At 39.8% G+C, this 19580-nt stretch overlaps 1 pseudogene; it reads right to left on the minus strand.

Moving 5' to 3' along the window:
* Nucleotides 1–2184: 2184 nt before the first annotated feature.
* On the minus strand, nt 2185–2560 carry LOC143654836 (cytochrome c oxidase subunit 7B, mitochondrial pseudogene; annotated as a pseudogene).
* Nucleotides 2561–19580: the final 17020 nt, after the last annotated feature.

Here is a 19580-nt window from a genome sequence, read left to right on the forward strand (position 1 = left end):
AAAACAAAAAAAAAACAAAAAAAAAAAAACCAAAACAACTCCAGAGGTAAAAGAGCACAGAAGGCGCTTTTGTCTTGAGGGGATTTGTTGTTCTCAGGACACTTGAACTTGCGTTTTGATGGCTTTTGGCTGCAAAATGGACAAGTAATCATTCGCTGTCAATAGGTATTTACAGCTGTTTTAGTTTGTAAGCTGCCAGAATGCACTATACCAAAAGCAGAATGACTTTTATAAAGGAAACTTATTAAGTTGCAAGTTCATAGTTCTAAAGCCATGAAAACGTCCAGATTAAGGCATCCAGAGAAAGATACCTTAACTCCAAAGAAAGGGCCGACGAAGTTCTGGGTTTCTTTATGAGCTGGGAAGGCACATGGCCACATCTGCTAGCTTTCTCTCTTCATTTCGTAGGGCTTTCCCTGGGGGCATTTACCTTCTAATCTCCAAAGGGCTGCCTGAGCTCTGTCAGCACTGAGCTTTTTCCAAAATGGTTCCCTCTTGAAGGATTCTAGTACGCAACCCCACCTTGAATGGTTGGGAGACACATCTCCATGGAAACCATCTAATCAAAAGTTACCACCCACAGTTGGGTGGGCCACATCTCCATGGGAACAATAAAAAAGATCTCACCCAGCACTATTGAATGAGGATTAAAGAAAATGACTTTTCTGGGGTACATGAAAGTTTCAAACCAGCACAACAGCCTAAGGAAAATACTGTGTGAGGAGTGTGCCAGCCTACTAGAAATACAAATGAAGAAAAAATAAAATTCAGCACTACTTCCATTTGGTCTTGCAGAAGGATACTATTTTGATGGGTAAAAGGACAGGTGAGTCAAGCTCTGCTAAGGCAAGTAGTTTTTCCTCCTAGATGGACAGCCGTTTTCCAGATAGACTCTAGTGCTAGTTAGATCGAGAGAATATGGTGAGTGAAAGAGGACAAAGCCATAATTGTTTACTGGATCAACAGTTCAAAAGCAACTGCAGCTGGTGATGGACCAAGGGTATAATTGTTACACAAAGAGCAGTGCCCAGGTGGGAATAAGGGCACAGCACTGTACAGGACAGAGTGTGGCAGCAAATCATCTCTTTTCCCCGGTAGAGGAGCAGACCCTAGAGTGAGCAACCTTGAAAGCCCTGCAATTGACAGTGAGGCAGTCAAGCCAAGAGGCGCAGCCCAGTTAAAGGTAAATGTTATACTCCCTTGATTTTGTAGCCTTAGAAAGAAATCTGGGCCCTTCCATTGCTACTACTAATGTAGGAAGGGAAGCAAAGACAAGAATGCTTTGCCTTTGTAGATAAAACCTCACAGAAAAGCTGCTTTGCTCTGTGTAGGGAGAAATAGACAAAGAGCTGCAAGAAAGTGGTCACATCCTGTAATACTTTTATCTCTTTTCTGCTTAGCAACTTTCATAGGCAACGTGTGGAGGGAGAAAATTCTCATGGAAGCCTGAGAAATAAGTAGGCCCTGTGTCTGCAGTGTCATCTCTTATGAGCTTTAGAACACAACCTCTGCCCGTGAAGCGCTGCCTGTGAGAGCACTTGACTATTAACATCGGAGGATGTTCTTACCTCTTCATGTCGAATTTTATTTGGGGGTTGTTTTTTTCTTTTTTCTTTTGGTCTTCCTCCTCAAACTTCAAGGGCAAAGGAAAGTTGTTCTGAAACTTGAGAGTTGCTCTGCAAGTTGAAGGCAAGACATATTATGGTAGTGTCTTAATTTCCCATTGCACTAAACTATGAATTTCAGATAACTTATCACTAATGGCCTTATATTGTAGTTATTAGTGAGCATGCTTTATTTTACTTGGCTTCATATGTTTCTTTGGAGAAAGAAGATTCCTAACTGAATGCCTTTTATAAAGTGGTTACTTAGTGGCAGTTGCATAAATGAATGATGAAATCTCAAGTTTTGTTGTTGTTTAGCAATGTGCTTCAACCTTCTGAGCTAACCAGTCATTGGACAAGGTAGTAGATTTCCAGTAGGTTTCCTCTTAGGCCTTGCGTGTGCCTTTAAATAACTTATTTTTGTTTTGATTTGTTAGTTTTGTTTTAAAACAGAACATACGGAAACTTTTCCAGTGTCTAAGCTGAAAGTAGCCACTGCCAACATTGACCTCTACAATTCTCCCTTTTCTTATTGCCCATGGCTGACTCTTTTGACACACAGTCTTTTTGTCAAAGACTGTTTTTTTTTTTAAGGTTTCAGATGTACTTCATTTCTTCAACAATGTCATATTTTAATGGGTACACAATGCTTTTACTTGTCATGAATTATGAGTTGCTTTTGAAACATTTCAGTATCACACCAGCTGGAATGACTACTGATCTCTCCATTCTTTTGGGGTGACTCTGCCAACAGGGGACAAGTTCCATTCTATTCCAATTTGTGTTGCTATATATGTCCATACAACAACACAGAAAGTAGCTCCACTAGCTAATACAGCATTACCATATTTGTCATGGAAATCAGGTGCACGTTTCTGGTGGCTGTGCCTTGCCATTATTTGCTGAATGTTTTGAACTCTGAGACAACTCAGTACGTTTTTGGCTAAAGGAAACATCGTGAAGTTGTAGACACAATATGTAAATACATATTGACAATGTATTGTAAGTTCTTACAGGTCTCAGGATTGTTCTATTGCTTTGACCATCTGCCTCTGGGCCATTTTATATATCTAGTTTAACCCTGTTAAAGTCCTTAGTGGAGGAGGTAGCATATATAGTCTCTCTAAAATAATAGATGTGATCAAATTGATCAACAAACTTCACTTTCACTTACAGTCACTTCTGTACTTTGAAATATGGAATAATTTCAAAGTACAGAAATTACTTTATACAATAACTTGGGAGCCTTGTCCAGGTGCCTTTGTTGGTCACTCTCTCAGTCAGCTTATTTTGAACACGGTCTACATGCCTTGTTCCATTGCATATGTACAACATTATGAGTACTCTGCAGAACAGAGTGGTTTCCTCTGAAGGGAGGGTCCAGTCAAGTTGATTAGACAACATATACCCATGTAAACAGTGAGTGAATGAAATGTGGTACATGAAGCAATATTATCAACTCTTATAAAGAAACCCTTTGTCTTAAATTCCCATCAGTGAATGCTAAGTTTTAATGCAATTTTATTGCTATGTAGATTCACATACATAATCATCCAAAGTGTGCAATTGTAGCATGAAAACAGGAACAACGTTCTGCAAGAGCCTCTAGGAATGTTACATGGAAACAAAACCAACCAGGATTGAGGCTCCAAAGCTTCAGGAAGTAGGTTTTATTAGTCTCTGGCCATAGGGCTCAGCTGAGTAGCCTCTGAAAGTCTGAGTCCCAGTCAGGGGCTGATACAAGATATTTATAGATGGAATAGCTGATAGCATCTTCCTAATATGGTAACTGGCTACACTTGAGGGAGGTGATTGGCTGCTGCTGGTGGCCAGAACCAGGAAGGGTTGTGAAAGCTGAGTTTATAGGAGTGGATGAGCAGTTATGGCGAGGGGTTGGGGTGGGGGGAGTTATGGCGGGGGTGGGGGTGGGGGAGTTATGGCGGGGGTGGGGGTGGGGGGAGTTACGGTGGGGGTGGGGGTGGGGGGAGTTATGGCAGGGGTGAGGGGGAGTTATGGCTGGGGGGAGCTTGCTTGCTGTATTCCCCCCTTTGATTCTCGTTCACCTTCGTGAGCAACTGTGCCACTTATATCTCGTCTTCCTGTTGTGATAGGTGCTGGTATTTCCACACCGCCAGGACCTGGGCCATTGTTTTCTTTTCTACCAGAGCCTCTATGGGGTGCCACAGACCTGCCTACCAGGGACGGTAAGTGGCATGACACAAGGAGACATATGCCCAGCAGGCCTAGGACACTGATGATCAGGGTTTTGGATCTCAGGTCTGAGAACTGCCCTGGCATGAATGCTGGTTATAGATAACTATGGTAGTTTCCACTTTTTTCCCGACATAGGTGGTCTTGAGGCATGCCTGGCATGCGTCATTCCCCTTGGAAGGGCTTATGACCATGCTGAGCAGAAACAGAGGAGTGAGGTGCATGGTGCTGGCTGTGCGCAGTGCCACCACATGAATGTACGATTAGCCTCAGGGAAGGAATGGAGACGCACTCTCTGGGCAGCGGCTAGAAAGCACAGGAGGATCAGGAACCCAATTAGCAAGAACAGGGGGCTAAAGCGGCACAGGAGCACTCATGGGGAAGGGGAAGAGGATGCTTAGGCCGGTTCGCAGCTCCTGATGCTTCAGCCATGTGTAGATCAGTCCACTTCCGGGGGTGACTGAGGCAGGGCTTGAAGATCTCCTCAGGCTTCAGCCGTGCATTGACCAGCTGCTTCTGGTGAGCTAGAGCAGGGCACCTACCGTCACTCAGGCTTCAGCCGGAGGCTGGTCAGCTGACTTTGGCGGCGATGAAGAAGGGTGCAGTGGCTTCCGGAGGGTGCTGTGTGTCGGGTGTTCAGGACCAGGGGTGCCCTCCCAGGGTCGTCTGCGGTGGCCCCTCTGACCTGAGAGTGGTGCATCCACGAGATGATCTCCACAATTCTGACCTTGTGGTGGTAGCCAAAACGACATGGGAAGGGCCTCTCCATTGAGGCTGGACGGAGTCTTTTTCCCAGTCCTTTACCCATACCAAGTCTCCTGGTTCAAATGCATGTATTGGGGGGGAGGGAGGGCAGGCAGATGCTAAAAGGCTCAGGAACTGCTTCTAACACTTTTCCTTTTAGCTCACTTAAAACTTTTCCTGCTGAACCAAGTGTTCCCAATTTCCCTGAGGTTTCCCTGCAAGGTTCTGGTGAGGGCTGGTGGCCTCCCAAACACTAGTTCAAAAGGAGAGAAGCCTGTTTTCTTTGTTGGGGCAGATCCAATTCTAAACAGAGCTACAAGGAGCTCCTGTACCCACATCAGTTCTGTTTCCTGGCAGATTTTTTTCAATTATCCCTTCAGAGTCCAGTTCATTCGTTTCAACTTTCCACTGCTTTGTGACCAATAGGCAGTGTGGCACTTCCAAGGTATCTGCAAGGCTTTTGCTAGCTTTTGGAGGGTCTCAGCTACAAAAGCAGGGCTGTTGTCAGAGCCAATGGGGAGCAGCATTCCACACCAAGGAATGATGTGTCCTTTAGGAGGGCTTGTGTCACCTCCCAGGTAGGGTATGCTCTACCCAACCTGAGAAGGTGCAGACGAATACCAGGAGGCAGCGAAACCCCTGTGCCTGCGGCAGTTCGCTGAAGCCAACCTGTAGGTGTTCAAATGGGCTTACACCTGCTAACTGGTTGTTTAGTACCCCCATCCTGGTGCTAGATTGTCTGGCATTAAGACCTCGATGGCTGTCCCTTCCCACTTGTGGACAGACAGGGTGAAGGAGGCCTAGACTTGGGGCCTGTGTGAGTGGCATCTCTGGATGCTAGAAAGCATGCTCATGCCCTGTTGGCAGAGTCACCCCAAAAGAATGGAGAGATCAGTCATCATTCCAGCTGGTGTGATACTGATTTTGAATCATTCCAGAAAAAGAAATAAAAAGAAAAAAGAAAAACCAATCTATCCCATACCCGTTACCCTTCCCTCTCACTGACCACTAGTATTGCAATCTACCCAATATTTTTTAACCCTTTATACCCCTCTATTACTTACTTTTTTGTCCTTATTTTTTTTTTATTCATCTGTTCATATCCTGGATAAAGGGAGCATCAGGCACAAGGTTTTTGTAATCATACATTCACACTGTAAAAGCTATATAGTTATACCGACATCTTCAAGAATCAAGGCTACTGGACTACAGTTCAACAGTTTCAGATATTTCCTTCCAGCTATTCTGATACAGAAAAAATAAAAAAGGAATATCTAAAAATGAATAAGAAGGGCTACAGTGGCTCAGCAGGCAAGAATGCTTGCCTGCCATGCCAAAGAACCCGGGTTTGATTCCCAGTGCCTGCCCATGTTAAAAAAAAAAAAAAATGAATAAGAATAACCTCTTGACTCTATTTGAAATCTCTCAGGCACTGAAACTTTATTTTGTCTCATTTCTCTCTTCCCCCTTTTAGTCAAGAAGTCTTTCTACATACCATGATGCTGGGTCCCAGCTCATTCCCAGGAGTCATGTCCCACATTGCCAGGGAGATTCATGCCCTACATAGGGGGGAGGCCAGTGTGTTCATCTTCTGAGTTAGCTTAAAGAGAGAGGCCACAATAGCAACAAAAGAGGTTCTCTGGGGGTGATTTTTAGGCATAATTATAAGCAGGCTTAGATTCTCCATTGTAAGTATAAGTTTTGTACGGGAAAGCCCCAAGATTGAGGGCTTGGCCTATTAAATTGATTGTCCTTAATGAAAATATAAGGAATTTCACAGGTGGGAAGGTTTAATACTTCTTCCCCAGTTCTTCAAGTGGACTTTGCAAATACTTTGTTATTCTCTGCCCAAATTACCCTGGCATGTTTGGGGACATCACACTAACCTGTACAAATCAACAAGATCTCAGTCCCTATTCAAGATTCCATGTAATTATGGTGTTCAAATAAGCTGACCATACAAGTAAAATTAGTGTGCTACCAAAAATATGCATTTGTACCAAATAAACATCTCTTCCTCTTGTCTCACACTGAAGTTGAAGTTTTGAAATACAGACTATATCATCCTTTATACTGTATTCTGATTTACCTCAGCTGTATCCAGATCAGCTTCACTCATGTCTCTAGTCAAAGTCTGATCACTTCTTCAACTTTTTTTTTTCACTGTGTGGGGTATGGCTAACTCTCATAGCTTCAGAGCTCTAACTCAGAGTCTTAGGTGTTACATATACCAAAGGAAAGACCAGGTTATATACAAATAACTCAACAACTTAGAATTTAGAAATAAATGTGACTGCTGCAAGAGCTTACAATCTAGGAACTTTTACGATGGGCCTTAGCTTGATAATGTATGCTCTTTATTTGAATTCTCCAAGTTTGTCTATTACAGCTAGACCACATGAGTGAGGTATGATAATATTTGTTTTTTTGTTTGACTTATTTCATTCAACATACTGTCATCAAGTTTCATTCACCTAGTTGCATACCTCATAACTTCTTTCTTTCTTGCAGCCACTCAGTCTGTTGTGTGTGAAAACCATTTTCCCTTTCCATTCCTCAGTCGATGTACCCCTAGGCTACCTCCATCCATTGTAAATTTGTGAACACTGCCACCATAGTGTGCAAATGTCCCTTCATGTCTGCACTCTGAGTTCCTCCAAGTACACTCCTAACAATGATGTTGCAGGATCATAGGACAAGCCCACCCTCAGCCTCCTGTGGAACCACCACCCTGCACTTCAGAGGGGCTGCACCACTCTGCTTCTCTACCAACAGTGAATAGGTACATCACTCTGTCCACATTTTCTCCAGCTCTTGTATCTCTCTGTTCATTTTTTAATCATTCAATCACACATTATGCAATCCAAACTAAGTAAAAACATCAATGGTTCCTAGTATAATCATGTAGCCATGGCTTGACCACCACAATCTATATGAGGACATATCCATTTCTTCCTCAAAGAATCCCATACCCCTCCCCCATACCCCTACTTCCTCACATTTAGCTTTGGCATATTGCATTGTTACATTCAATGGAAGCATATTACAGTGTTACTGTTAACTTTTGAACCTAGTTTGCATTGACAGTATTTTTTCCTATTTACCATCCCATTTCCAACACCTTGCAATGTTGACATTAATTTGTTCTCTTTCATGCAAAAGTATTCTTGTGTTTGTACACTTAATCACCATCATTGTCCACTGTAGGCTTCACTAAGTTATACTGTCTCAGTCTTTATCTTCTGTCTTTCCTTCTGGGGTCATGTATACATCTCCTTCCTCAACCATCTCACACTCAGCTTGAGTTTACTTACAATATTGTGTTATTATCAGATAGTATCGTGCTGTCTGTTTCTGAGTCTTTATAATCATTCCTATTGAACATTTTGTACCTGGGCACTTAATGCTGAACTATGTCTACCCTCTTTCTATCTCCTGATAACCTGTGTTTTCAATTTTTAACTAGCAAAGTTTGCTCATTAATGTTAGTTCACATTAGTTAGACCATACAATATTTGTCCTTTTGTTTCTGGCTAATTTCATTCAGTAAAATGTCCTCAAGGTTCATCATGTTGTTACATACATCATGCCTTTATTCTTACAGCTGCATAATATGCTATCGTCTGTATACATCAGTTTGTTTAGCCATTGTCAGTTGATGGACATTTGGACTATTTCCAGCTCTTGACAATCATAAATAATAGCACTATAAACATTGGTGTGCAACTGTCTATTTGTGCCCTTGCTTTCAGTTCCTCTGAATATACATCTAATAATGAGATTGCTAGATCATATAGCAATTCTGTACTTCCTGAGGAACTGCCAAACTGCCTTTCAAAGCAGTTGTACCATTTTACATTCTCACCAGTAGTAGATAAATGTGCCTCTTTTTCCACATGCTCTACAGTGTTTGTGGTTTTCTGTTTTGTTTTGTTTCTGTTTTTATAATGGCTATTTTAGTGGGTGTGAGATGATATCTCATTGTAGTTTTGATTTGCATTTCCCTAATAGCCAGTGAAGTTGCACATCTTTTCATGCATCTTCTAATCATTTGTATTTCCTCTTCTTAAAAGTGTCTGTTTATGTCTTTTGCCTATTTTTAAATTGAGTCATTTGTCATCTTGTTGTTGAGTTATAGAATCTCTTTATATATTCTGGATACTAAACACTTATCTGATATGTGGTTTCCAAATATTGCCTCCCATTGTGTAGGCTGCCTTTTTACTTTCCTGACAAATTTCTTTGATGCACAAAAGTGTTTAATTTTGAGGCGATCCCATTTAACTATTTTTTTCACTGCTTGTTGTTTGGGTGTATGGTCTAGAAAACCACCTCCTATTACAAGATTTGTAAGATATTTCCCTACATGTTCTTCTAACAGTTTTATGGTCTTAACTCTAATGCTTAGGTCTTTGATTCATTTTGAGATAATTTTTGTACAGAGTGTGGGATGAGTGTGAGAGATGCATCTTCTTTCATTCTTCTTTATATGGATCCCCAGTTCTCCAAACACCATTTATTTAAAAGGCTGCTCTGTCCCAGATGGGTTGGCTTGACTGCCTTATCAGGGTCATTTGTCCATAGATGAGAGGGTGTATTTCTGAACACAAAATTCTATTTCAATGGTCAGTATATCTATCTTTATGCCAGTACCATACTGTTTTATATTTTTAGTACCATGCTGTTTTGACCACTGTATCTTCATAATATGCTTTAAAGCCAAGTAGTGTGAGACATTTCATTTCACTTTTCATTCTTGAGATAACTTTAGTTTATCACCCTGCCCTTCCAAATAAATTTGGTTATTCGTTTTCTATTACTGCAAAGTAAGTTGTTGGGATTTTAATTGGTATTGCATTGAATCTATAAATCAGTATGGGTAGAACTGACATCTTAAATATATTTAGCCTTCTAATCCATGAACACGGTATGCCCTTCCATTTATTTAGGACTTCCATGATTTCTTTTAGCAATTTCATGTAGTTTTCTTTGTATAAGTCTTTTGTATCCTTAGTTAAATTTCTTCCTAAATATTTTATTCTTTTGGCTGTTATTGTAAATAGAATTTTTTTTTCTTGATTTCCTCCTTGGCTTGCTCATCACTAATGTACAGAAACACCACTGATTTTTTGGCGTTGATCTTATATCCTGCCACTTTGCTGTACTTGTTTATTAGCTTTGGTAGCTTTGCTGTAGGTTTTTTGGGATTTTTGACATACAGTATCATGTCACCTGCAAACAGTGAGAGTTTTACTTCTTCCTTTCCAACTTGGATGTCTTTTATTTCTTTTTCTTCTCTAATTGCTCTTACTAGAATTTCCAGCACAGTGTTGAATAACAATGGTGACAGTGGGCATGGTCGTCTTGTCCCTGATCTTAAAGGGAAAACTTTCACTCTTTCCCCATTGAGGATGATGTTAGCTGTGGGCTTTTCATGTATTCTCTTGATCATGTTGAAAAAGTTCCCTTCTATTCCTGTCCTTTGCAGTCTTTTTCATAAAGAAAGGATGTTGAATGGTATCAAATGCCTTTTCTGCATCTATTGAGCTGACCATGAGGTTTTTCCACTTTCACTTATTGATATGCTGTATTACAGTGATTGGTTTTCTTATGTTGAACCAGCCTTGCATACCTGGAATAAATCCCATTTGATCATGGTATATAATTCTTTTGATGTGCCACTGGACTCAATTTGTAAGTATTTTGTCCAGGATTTCTGCATCTATACTCATTAAAAAGATTGGTCTATAATTTTTTTTCTTGTAGTATCTTTGTCTGACTTTGGTATTAGGGTGATGTTGACCTCATAGAATGAGTTAGGTAGCTTTCCCTCCTCTCCAATTGTTTTTGAAGAGTTGGAACAGGATTCATACTAATTCTTTCTCAAATGCTTAGTAGAATTCACCTGCGATGCCATCTGGTCCTGAATTTTTTTTTTCTGGGAGCTTCTTGATGACTGATTTAATCTCTTTACTTGTGCATTGGTTTGTTGAGGTTGTCTGTTTCTTCTTTAGTCAATGTTGCTTGTTCATGTCTTTCTAGGAAGTTGTGCATTTCATCTATATTGTCTAATTTATCAGCAGATAGTTGTTCCAAGTATCCTCTCATTACCACTTTTATTTCTGTGGCATCAGTGGTTGTGTCCCCTCTTCCATTTTTGGTTTTATTTATTGGCATCCTCTCTCTTTTGTCAACCTAGGTAAGGGTCCATCGATTTTATTGATTTTCTGAAAGAGCCAACTTCTGGTTTTGTTGATTTTTCTCAATTGATTTCATATTCTCAATTTCATTTATTTCTGTTCTGATCTTCGCAATTTCTTTCTTTTTATTTGCTTTGAGATTAGTTTCCTGTTCTTCTTCTAGTTCTTCTAGATGTTTACTCTTTGTTCTTTTTTAATATAGGCATTTAAGGCAATAAATTTCCCTCCCAGGCACTTTTTTTTTGCATCCCATAAATTTTTGATATGTTTTCATTTACATTTGCCTTGAGATATTTACTGATTTCTCTTGTAATTTCTTCCTTGACCCACTGGTTGTTTAAGAGTGTGTTGTTTAGCCTTCATATGTTAGTGAATTTTCTGGCCCTCTGCCTGTTACTGGTTTCCAACTTTGTTGTGTTATTATCTGAGGAAGTGTTCTGTATAATTTCAACCTTTATAAATTTATTGAGGCTTGCTTTGTGACCTAGCATATAGTCTTTCCTTGAGAATGATCCATGAGCACTTGAGAAAAATCTGTACCTTGCTGTTGGGGGTGTAATATTCTTTAAATGTCCATTAAGTCTAGTTCATTTGTCATATTATTCAAAATCTGTTTCCTTTTTTATTCTCTGTCTGGATGTTCTTTCCACTGATGAGAGCAGGGAATTGACATCTCTAAGTATTATCATAGAGCTATTTACTTCTCCCTTCAGATCTGTCAGTGTTTGCATCATATATTTTGGATTACACTGGCTTGGTACTTATGATTGTTATGTTTTCTTCTTGAATTGTTCCTTTTATTAACGCATAGGGTCCTTCTTTTTTAATCTTTTCTGCCAGTCTATGTCTTTTGATTGGGGAAGTTTAATCCATTAATATTTAATGTTATTACTGTAAAGCCAATACTTTTTTCTACCATTTTGTCTGTTGGATTTTATGTATCATATCTAATTTTTTTTTCTCTTTTTACCTTTACTGATAGCCTTCATTTCTACACTCTTCTCTAAACCAATCTTTCTTGTCTGCTTCTTGTGTTCTCTTTAGTGTTACCTGTAGATTGGTCTCTTGGTCACAAATTCTCTCAGTGACTGTTTCAGTAAAAATATTTCAGTTTCCTTCTTGATTTCTTCTTTTATTTTTGCATGGGTAGGTACCGGGAGTCAAACCCAGGTCTCCAACATGGCAAGTGAGAAAGCTGCCACTGCACCACTATTACCCGCCCTCCTCCTTATTTTTTAAAGGGCAGTTTTGCTGGATATAGAATTCTTGGTTGGCAGTTTTTCTCTTTTACAATCTTAAATATATCATACCACTGCCTTCTTGCCTCCACGGTTTCTGCTGAGACATTCACATTGTAGTCTTATTGAGCTTCCCTTGTGTGTGATGGATTGATTTCTCTTGTTGCTTTCAAGGCTCTCTCTTTGTCTTTGACACTTGACAGTCTGATTAGTAGGTGTCTTAGAGTAGGTCTATTCAGAGCTATTCTGTTTGGGGTACTGTGTACTTCTTGGATCTGTAATTTTATGTCTTTCATAAGAGATTGGAAATTCTCAGTGATTATTTCCTCCATTAGTCTTTCTGCCCCTTTTTCCTTCTCTTCTCCTTCTGCGACACCCATACCTCACATATTTGTGTGCTTCATATTGTAATTAAATTCCCTGAGACCATGCTCATATTTTCCTATTCTTTTCCCTATATTTTCTTTTGTGTGTGAGATTCCAGATGCTCTGTTCTCTAGTTCACCAATCATTTATTCTGCCTCTTCTAATCTATTGTTGTAGGTCTCCATTTTGTTTTTTATCTCTTCTATTGTGCCTCTCATTCCCATAAGTTTGGTGACTTGTTTTTTTCAGACATTTGGGTTTTTCTTTATGTTCTCCCAATGTCATCTTTATATTGTCCCTCAATTCATTGATTTGACTTTTGATGAGATTTTGGTATGTCTGTTTATAACATCTGAATTGTTTCAACTCCAGTATCTCATTTGAAGTGTTCTTTTTTTCCTTTAACTGGGGTATATCTTCAATTTTACTAGTATAACTTGTTTTTTTTTGCTGTTATCTAGGCATTTGATTTCCTTAATTAGTTTATTCCGGAGGTTGTTTTCATTCTTTTACCTAAGGTTTTCTTGTTGGATGGTTTTGTTCTCTCGAATTCAGTTCAACTTATTCTAGATCTCTAGCATAGGTTCTTTTTAACTGATCAAACATTTTCACTTGTTGTCTTTCTGTTTCTTGCCCTGCCTATATGGAGACTCCTTTTTTTTTTTTTTTGAGGACAATCTCCTCAGATATAATTGACCCCAGTCAGATTTTCCTAGACCAGACAGGCCTACCTCCCAGGAGGAGTGAGTAGCCAGTATCAAGTTTCCTTGAGGGTAAGACCGAGCAAGTTGTCAGACTTTACTATGAAGCTTCAAGAGTCTGTGCTTTTCCTGTCCTGCCTAGTATGTGGCATTAGTCTGCCCATAAGCTTCCCACCAACATAAAGTGGTACGATGCCTTTAATTTCAGCCTCTCCCTGCCAGGGGCATGGTTAAGACTGAGGCTGAGGTAGCAGGCAGACTTTGGTTGCTTCTGTTTTCCAGTCCATGGAGCCTGAATTCTCTAAAGGATGGCTTCCACTTGAATTGGGCCCTGCCCCCCTTTTCTTGGGGGAAGATGTACCCTTTAGGGAATAGTTCACCTGACTGTTTACTTCATCTCTTAGACATGTCTTAAATACATACTTACCTGGGGTAGTGCTGGAGCCTGAGAGTGTTCACAGTTCTATCAAGTGACCTGTTAAGAAGTTGAAAATAAAGCCTTTTCAGAGCCAGACAACCACTACCTAGTTTTGACAAACAAGAGCTGGGTTGGGGAGGGGGCCAAGATGGCGGCTTAGTAAGGTACGTGCATCTTAGTTCCTCCTCTGAAGCAACTACTAGGTGAACTGAAACAGTGCAGAACAGCTCCCAGGGCCACGACAGGGAATGGACACACAGCGTCTGGACTGGCTAGTCTGACTGCGATACTTGGCTGCAGTGAGATCCCCGAGCGGCGCGCGATTTCGCATGCAGCGGCAGCTGTGGCGGCTGGAGCTCCTCCCTCCCTCCTTCCCAGGCCGGCTGAGAGTCTCAGAGAGGCAAGTTTCCCAAGCCGAGGCGGCCGGCACCCCTCTTTTGCAGGCGGCTTCCTGGTCCAGCTACGAGTCTTGGATCAGAGGGCTACCCAAGCCGTGGTGACCCTCCCCCACGGGCGGCTTCCTGGTCCGGTGGGGAATTCCACAGGCCGCGGCGGCCGATGACCGACGCCCCTCCCCCACGGGCGACTTCCTGGTCCGGTGGCGAATTCCCCGGGCCCGCTGCTGCCAGCGACCAACCACAGGGTCCCCTCAAGCCGCGGCAGCTGACGCCCCCACCATGCGCGGCCCCCCGAACCAACGGAGAGGATTGGATCGGAAATCCCCAGGCCGCGGAGATCGATGACCGGGTGGATCCCTTCCAAACACGTGAGACAAACGTGTGCCATGAGCGCCACCTACTGGGCAGGATAAAAAAACAGAACCCAGAGATTTCACAGAAAAATCTTTCAACCTTGTTGGGTCCAACACCCAGGGAAATCTGACTAAATACCCAGATGCCAGCAGCAGAAGATAACAGTCCATGCTCAGAAGATTGAGAATGTGGCCTAGTCAAAGGAACAACCAATAGTTCAAATGAGATACAAGAGCTGAGACAACTAATGCTGAATATATGAACAGAAATGGAAAACCTCTTCAAAAATGCAATCGATAAATTGAGGGAAGACATTAAGAAGACATGGGCTGAACATAAAGAAGAAATGGAAAAGCTGAAAAAACAAATCACAGAACTTATGGAAGTGAAGGATAAAGTAGAAAAGATGGAAAAAACAATGGATACCTACAATGATAGATTTAAAGAGACAGAAGATAGAATTAGTGATTTGGAGGATGGAACATCTGAATTCCAAAAAGAAACAGAAACTATTGGGAAAAGAATGGGAAAATTTGAACAGGGTATCAGGGAACTCAAGGACAATATGAACCGCACAAATATACGTGTTGTGGGTGTCCCAGAAGGAGAAGAGAAGGGAAAAGGAGGAGAAAAACTAATGGAAGAAATTATCACTGAAAACTTCCCAACTCTTATGAAAGACCTAAAATTACAGATCCAAGAAGTACAGCGCACCCCAAAGAGATTAGACCCAAACAGGTGTTCTCCAAGACACTTACTAGTTAGAATGTCAGAGGTCAAAGAGAAAGAGAGGATCTTGAAAGCAGCAAGAGAAAAACAATCCATCACATACAAGGGAAACCCAATAAGACTATGTGTAGATTTCTCAGCAGAAACCATGGAAGCTAGAAGACAGTGGGATGATATATTTAAATAACTAAAAGAGAAAATCTGCCAACCAAGACTCCTATATCCAGCAAAATTGCCCTTCAAAAATGAGGGAGAAATTAAAACATTCTCAGACAAAAAGTCACTGAGAGAATTTGTGACCAAGAGACCAGCTCTGCAAGAAATACTAAAGGGAGCACTAGAGTCAGATATGAAAAGACAGGAGAGAGAGGTATGGAGAAGAGTGTAGAAAGAAGGAAAATCAGATATGATATATATAATACAAAAGGAAAAATGTTAGATGAAAATATTATCCAAACAGTAATAACACTAAATGTTAATGGACTGAATTCCCCAATCAAAAGACATAGATTGACAGAATGGATTAAAAAACAGGATCCTTCTATATGCTGTCTGCAGGAAACACATCTTAGATCCAAAGATAAACATAGGTTGAAAGTGAAAGGTTGGGAAAAGATATTTCATGCAAATAACAACCAGAAAAGAGCAGGAGTGGCTATACTAATATCCAACAAATTAGACTTCAAATGTAAAACAGTTAAAAGAGACAAAGAAGGACACTATATACTAATAAAAGGAGCAATTAAACAAGAAAACATAACAATCATAAATATTTACGCACCGAACCAGAATGCCCCAAAATACGTGAGGAATACACTGCAAACACTGAAAAGGGAAATAGACTCATATACCATAATAGTTGGAGACTTCAATTCACCACTCTCATCAATGGACAGAACATCTAGACAGAGGATCAATAAAGAAATAGAGAATCTGAATATTACTATAAATGAGCTAGACTTAACAGACATTTATAGGACATTACATCCCTCAACAGCAGGATACACCTTTTTCTCAAGTGCTCATAGATCATTCTCAAAGATAGACCATATGTGGGTCAGAAAGCAAGTCTTAACAAATTTAAAAAGATTGAAATCATACACAACACTTTCTCGGATCATAAAGGAATGAAGTTGGAAATCAATAATAGGCAGAGTGCCAGAAAATTCACAAATATGTGGAGGCTCAACAACACACTCCTAAACAACGAGTGGGTCAAAGAAGAAATTGCTAGAGAAATTAGCAAATACCTCGAGGTGAATGAAAAGGAAAACACAACATATCAAAACTTATGGGACGCAGCAAAGGCAGTGCTAAGAGGGAAATTTATTGCCCTAAATGCCTATATCAGAAAAGAAGAAAAGGCAAAAATGCAGGAATTAACTGTCCACTTGGAAGAACTGGAGAAAGAACAGCAAACTAATCCCAAAGCAAGCAAAAGGAAAGAAATAACAAAGATTAGAGCAGAAATAAATGAAATTGAAAACATGAAAACAATAGAGAAAATCAATAAGGCCAGAAGTTGGTTCTATGAGCAAATCAATAAGATTGATGGGCCCTTAGCAAGATTGACAAAAAGAAGAAGAGAGAGGGTGCAAATAAATAAGATCAGAAATGGAAGAGGAGACATACTACTGACCTCACAGAAATAAAGGAGGTAATAACAGGATACTATGAACAACTTTACGCTAATAAATACAACAATTTAGAGGAAATGGATGGGTTCCTGGAAAGACATGAACAACCAACTTTGACTCAAGAAGAAATAGATGACCTCAACAAACCAACCACAAGTAAAGAAATTGAATTAGTCATTCAAAAGCTTCCTAAAAAGAAAAGTCCAGGACCAGACGGCTTCACATCTGAATTCTATCAAACATTCCAGAAAGAATTAGTACCAACTCTCCTCAAACTCTTCAAAAAAATCGAAGCAGAGGGAAAACTATCTAATTCATTCTATGAAGCCAACATCACCCTCATACCAAAACCAGGCAAAGATATTACAAAAAAAGAAAACTACAGGCCAATCTCTCTAATGAATATAGATGCAAAACTCCTCAATAAAATTCTAGCAAATTGTATCCAACAACACATTAAAAGAATTATACATCATGACCAAGTAGGATTCATCCCAGGTATGCAAGGATGGTTCAACATAAGAAAATCAATTAATGTAATACACCATATCAACAAATCAAAGCAGAAAAATCACATGATCATTTCAATTGATGCAGAGAAGGCATTTGACAAGATTCAACATCCTTTCCTGTTGAAAACACTTCAAAGGATAGGAATACAAGGGAACTTCCTTAAAATGATAGAGGGAATATATGAAAAACCCACAGCTAATATCATCCTCAATGGGGAAAAATTAAAAACTTTCCCCCTACGATCAGGAACAAGACAAGGATGTCCACTATCACCACTATTATTCAACATTGTGTTGGAGGTTCTAGCCAGAGCAATTAGACAAGAAAAAGAAATACAAGGCATCAAAATTGGAACGGAAGAAGTAAAACTATCACTGTTTGCAGACGATATGATACTATACGTCGAAAACCCGGAAAAATCCACAACAAAACTACTAGAGCTGATAAATGAGTACAGCAAAGTAGCAGGTTACAAGATCAACATTCAAAAATCTGTAGCATTTCTATACACTAGCAATGAACAAGCGGAGGGGGAAATCAAGAAACGAATCCCATTTACAATTGCAACTAAAAGAATAAAATACCTAGGAATAAATTTAACTAAAGAGACAAAAAAACTATATAAAGAAAACTACAAAAAACTGCTAAAAGAAATCACAGAAGACCTAAATAGATGGAAGGGCATACCGTGTTCATGGATTAGAAGACTAAATATAGTTAAGATGTCAAGCCTACCTAAATTGATTTACAGATTCAACGCAATACCAATCAAAATCCCAACAACTTATTTTTCAGAAATAGAAAAACCAATAAGCAAATTTATCTGGAAGGGCAGGGTGCCCCGAATTGCTAAAAACATCTTGAGGAAAAAAACGAAGCTGGAGGTCTTGCACTGCCTGACTTTAAGGCATATTATGAAGCCACAGTGGTCAAAACAGCATATTATTGGCATAAAGATAGATATATCGACCAATGGAATCGAATAGAGTGCTCAGATATAGACCCTCTCATCTATGGACATTTGATCTTTGATAAGGCAGTCAAGCCAACTCACCTGGGACAGAACAGTCTCTTCAATAAATGGTGCCTAGAGAACTGGATATCCATATGCAAAAGAATGAAAGAAGACCCATATCTCACACCCTACACAAAAGTTAACTCAAAATGGATCAAAGATCTAAACATTAGGTCTAAGACCATAAAACAGTTAGAGGAAAATGTAGGGAGATATCTTATGAATCTTACAATTGGAGCGGTTTTATGGACCTTAAACCTAAAGCAAGAGCACTGAAGAAGGAAATAAATGAATGGGAGCTCCTCAAAATTAAACACTTTTGTGCCTCAAAGAACTTCATCAAGAAAGTAGAAAGACAGCCTACACAATGGGAAACAATATTTGGAAACGACATATCAGATAAAGGTCTAGTATCCAGAATTTATAAAGAGATTGTTCAACTCAACAACAAAAAGACAGCCAACCCAATTACAAAATGGGAAAAAGACTTGAACAGACACCTACCAGAAGAAGAAATACGGATGGCCAAGAGGCACATGAAGAGATGCTCAATGTCCCTGGCCATTAGAGAAATGCAAATCAAAACCAAAATGAGGTATCATCTCACACCCACCAGAATGGCCATTATCAACAAAACAGAAAATGACAAGTGCTGGAGAGGATGCGGAGAAAGAGGCACACTTATCCACTGTTGGTGGGAATGTCAAAGGGTGCAACCACTGTGGAAGACAGTTTGGCGGTTCCTCAAAAAGCTGAATATAGAATTGCCATACGACCCAGCAATACCATTGCTAGGTATCTACTCAAAGGACTTAAGGGCAAAGACACAAACGGACATTTGCACACCAATGTTTATAGCAGTGTTACTTACAATTGCAAAGAGATGGAAACAACCAAAATGTCCATCAACAGAAGAATGGCTAAACAAACTGTGGTATATACATACGATGGAATATTATGCAGCTTTAAGACAAGATAAACTTATGAACCATGTAATAACATGGATGGACCTAGAGAATATTATGCTGAGTGAATCCAGCCAAAAACTAAAGGGCAAATACTGTATGGTCCCACTGATGTGAACGGACATTCGAGAATAAACTTGAAATATGTCATTGGTAACAGAGTTCAGCAGGAGTTAGAAACAGGGTAAGATAATGGGTAATTGAAGCTGAAGGGATACAGACTGTGCAACAGGACTAGATACAAAAACTCAAAAATGGACAGCACAATAATACCTAATTGTAAAGTAATCATGTTAAAACACTGAATGAAGCTGCATATGAGCTATAGGGTTTTTTTTGTTTTTGTTTGCTTGTTTGTTTGTTTGTTGTTTTTTACTATTATTACTACTTTTATTTCTTTTCTTTATATTAACATTTTATATCTTTTTCTGTTGTGTTGCTAGTTCCTCTAAACCGATGCAAATGTACTAAGAAACGATGATCATGC

The sequence above is a fragment of the Tamandua tetradactyla genome, chromosome 14 (genome assembly GCF_023851605.1).
Source record: "Tamandua tetradactyla isolate mTamTet1 chromosome 14, mTamTet1.pri, whole genome shotgun sequence".
In the NCBI taxonomy this organism is placed as follows: domain Eukaryota; kingdom Metazoa; phylum Chordata; class Mammalia; order Pilosa; family Myrmecophagidae; genus Tamandua; species Tamandua tetradactyla.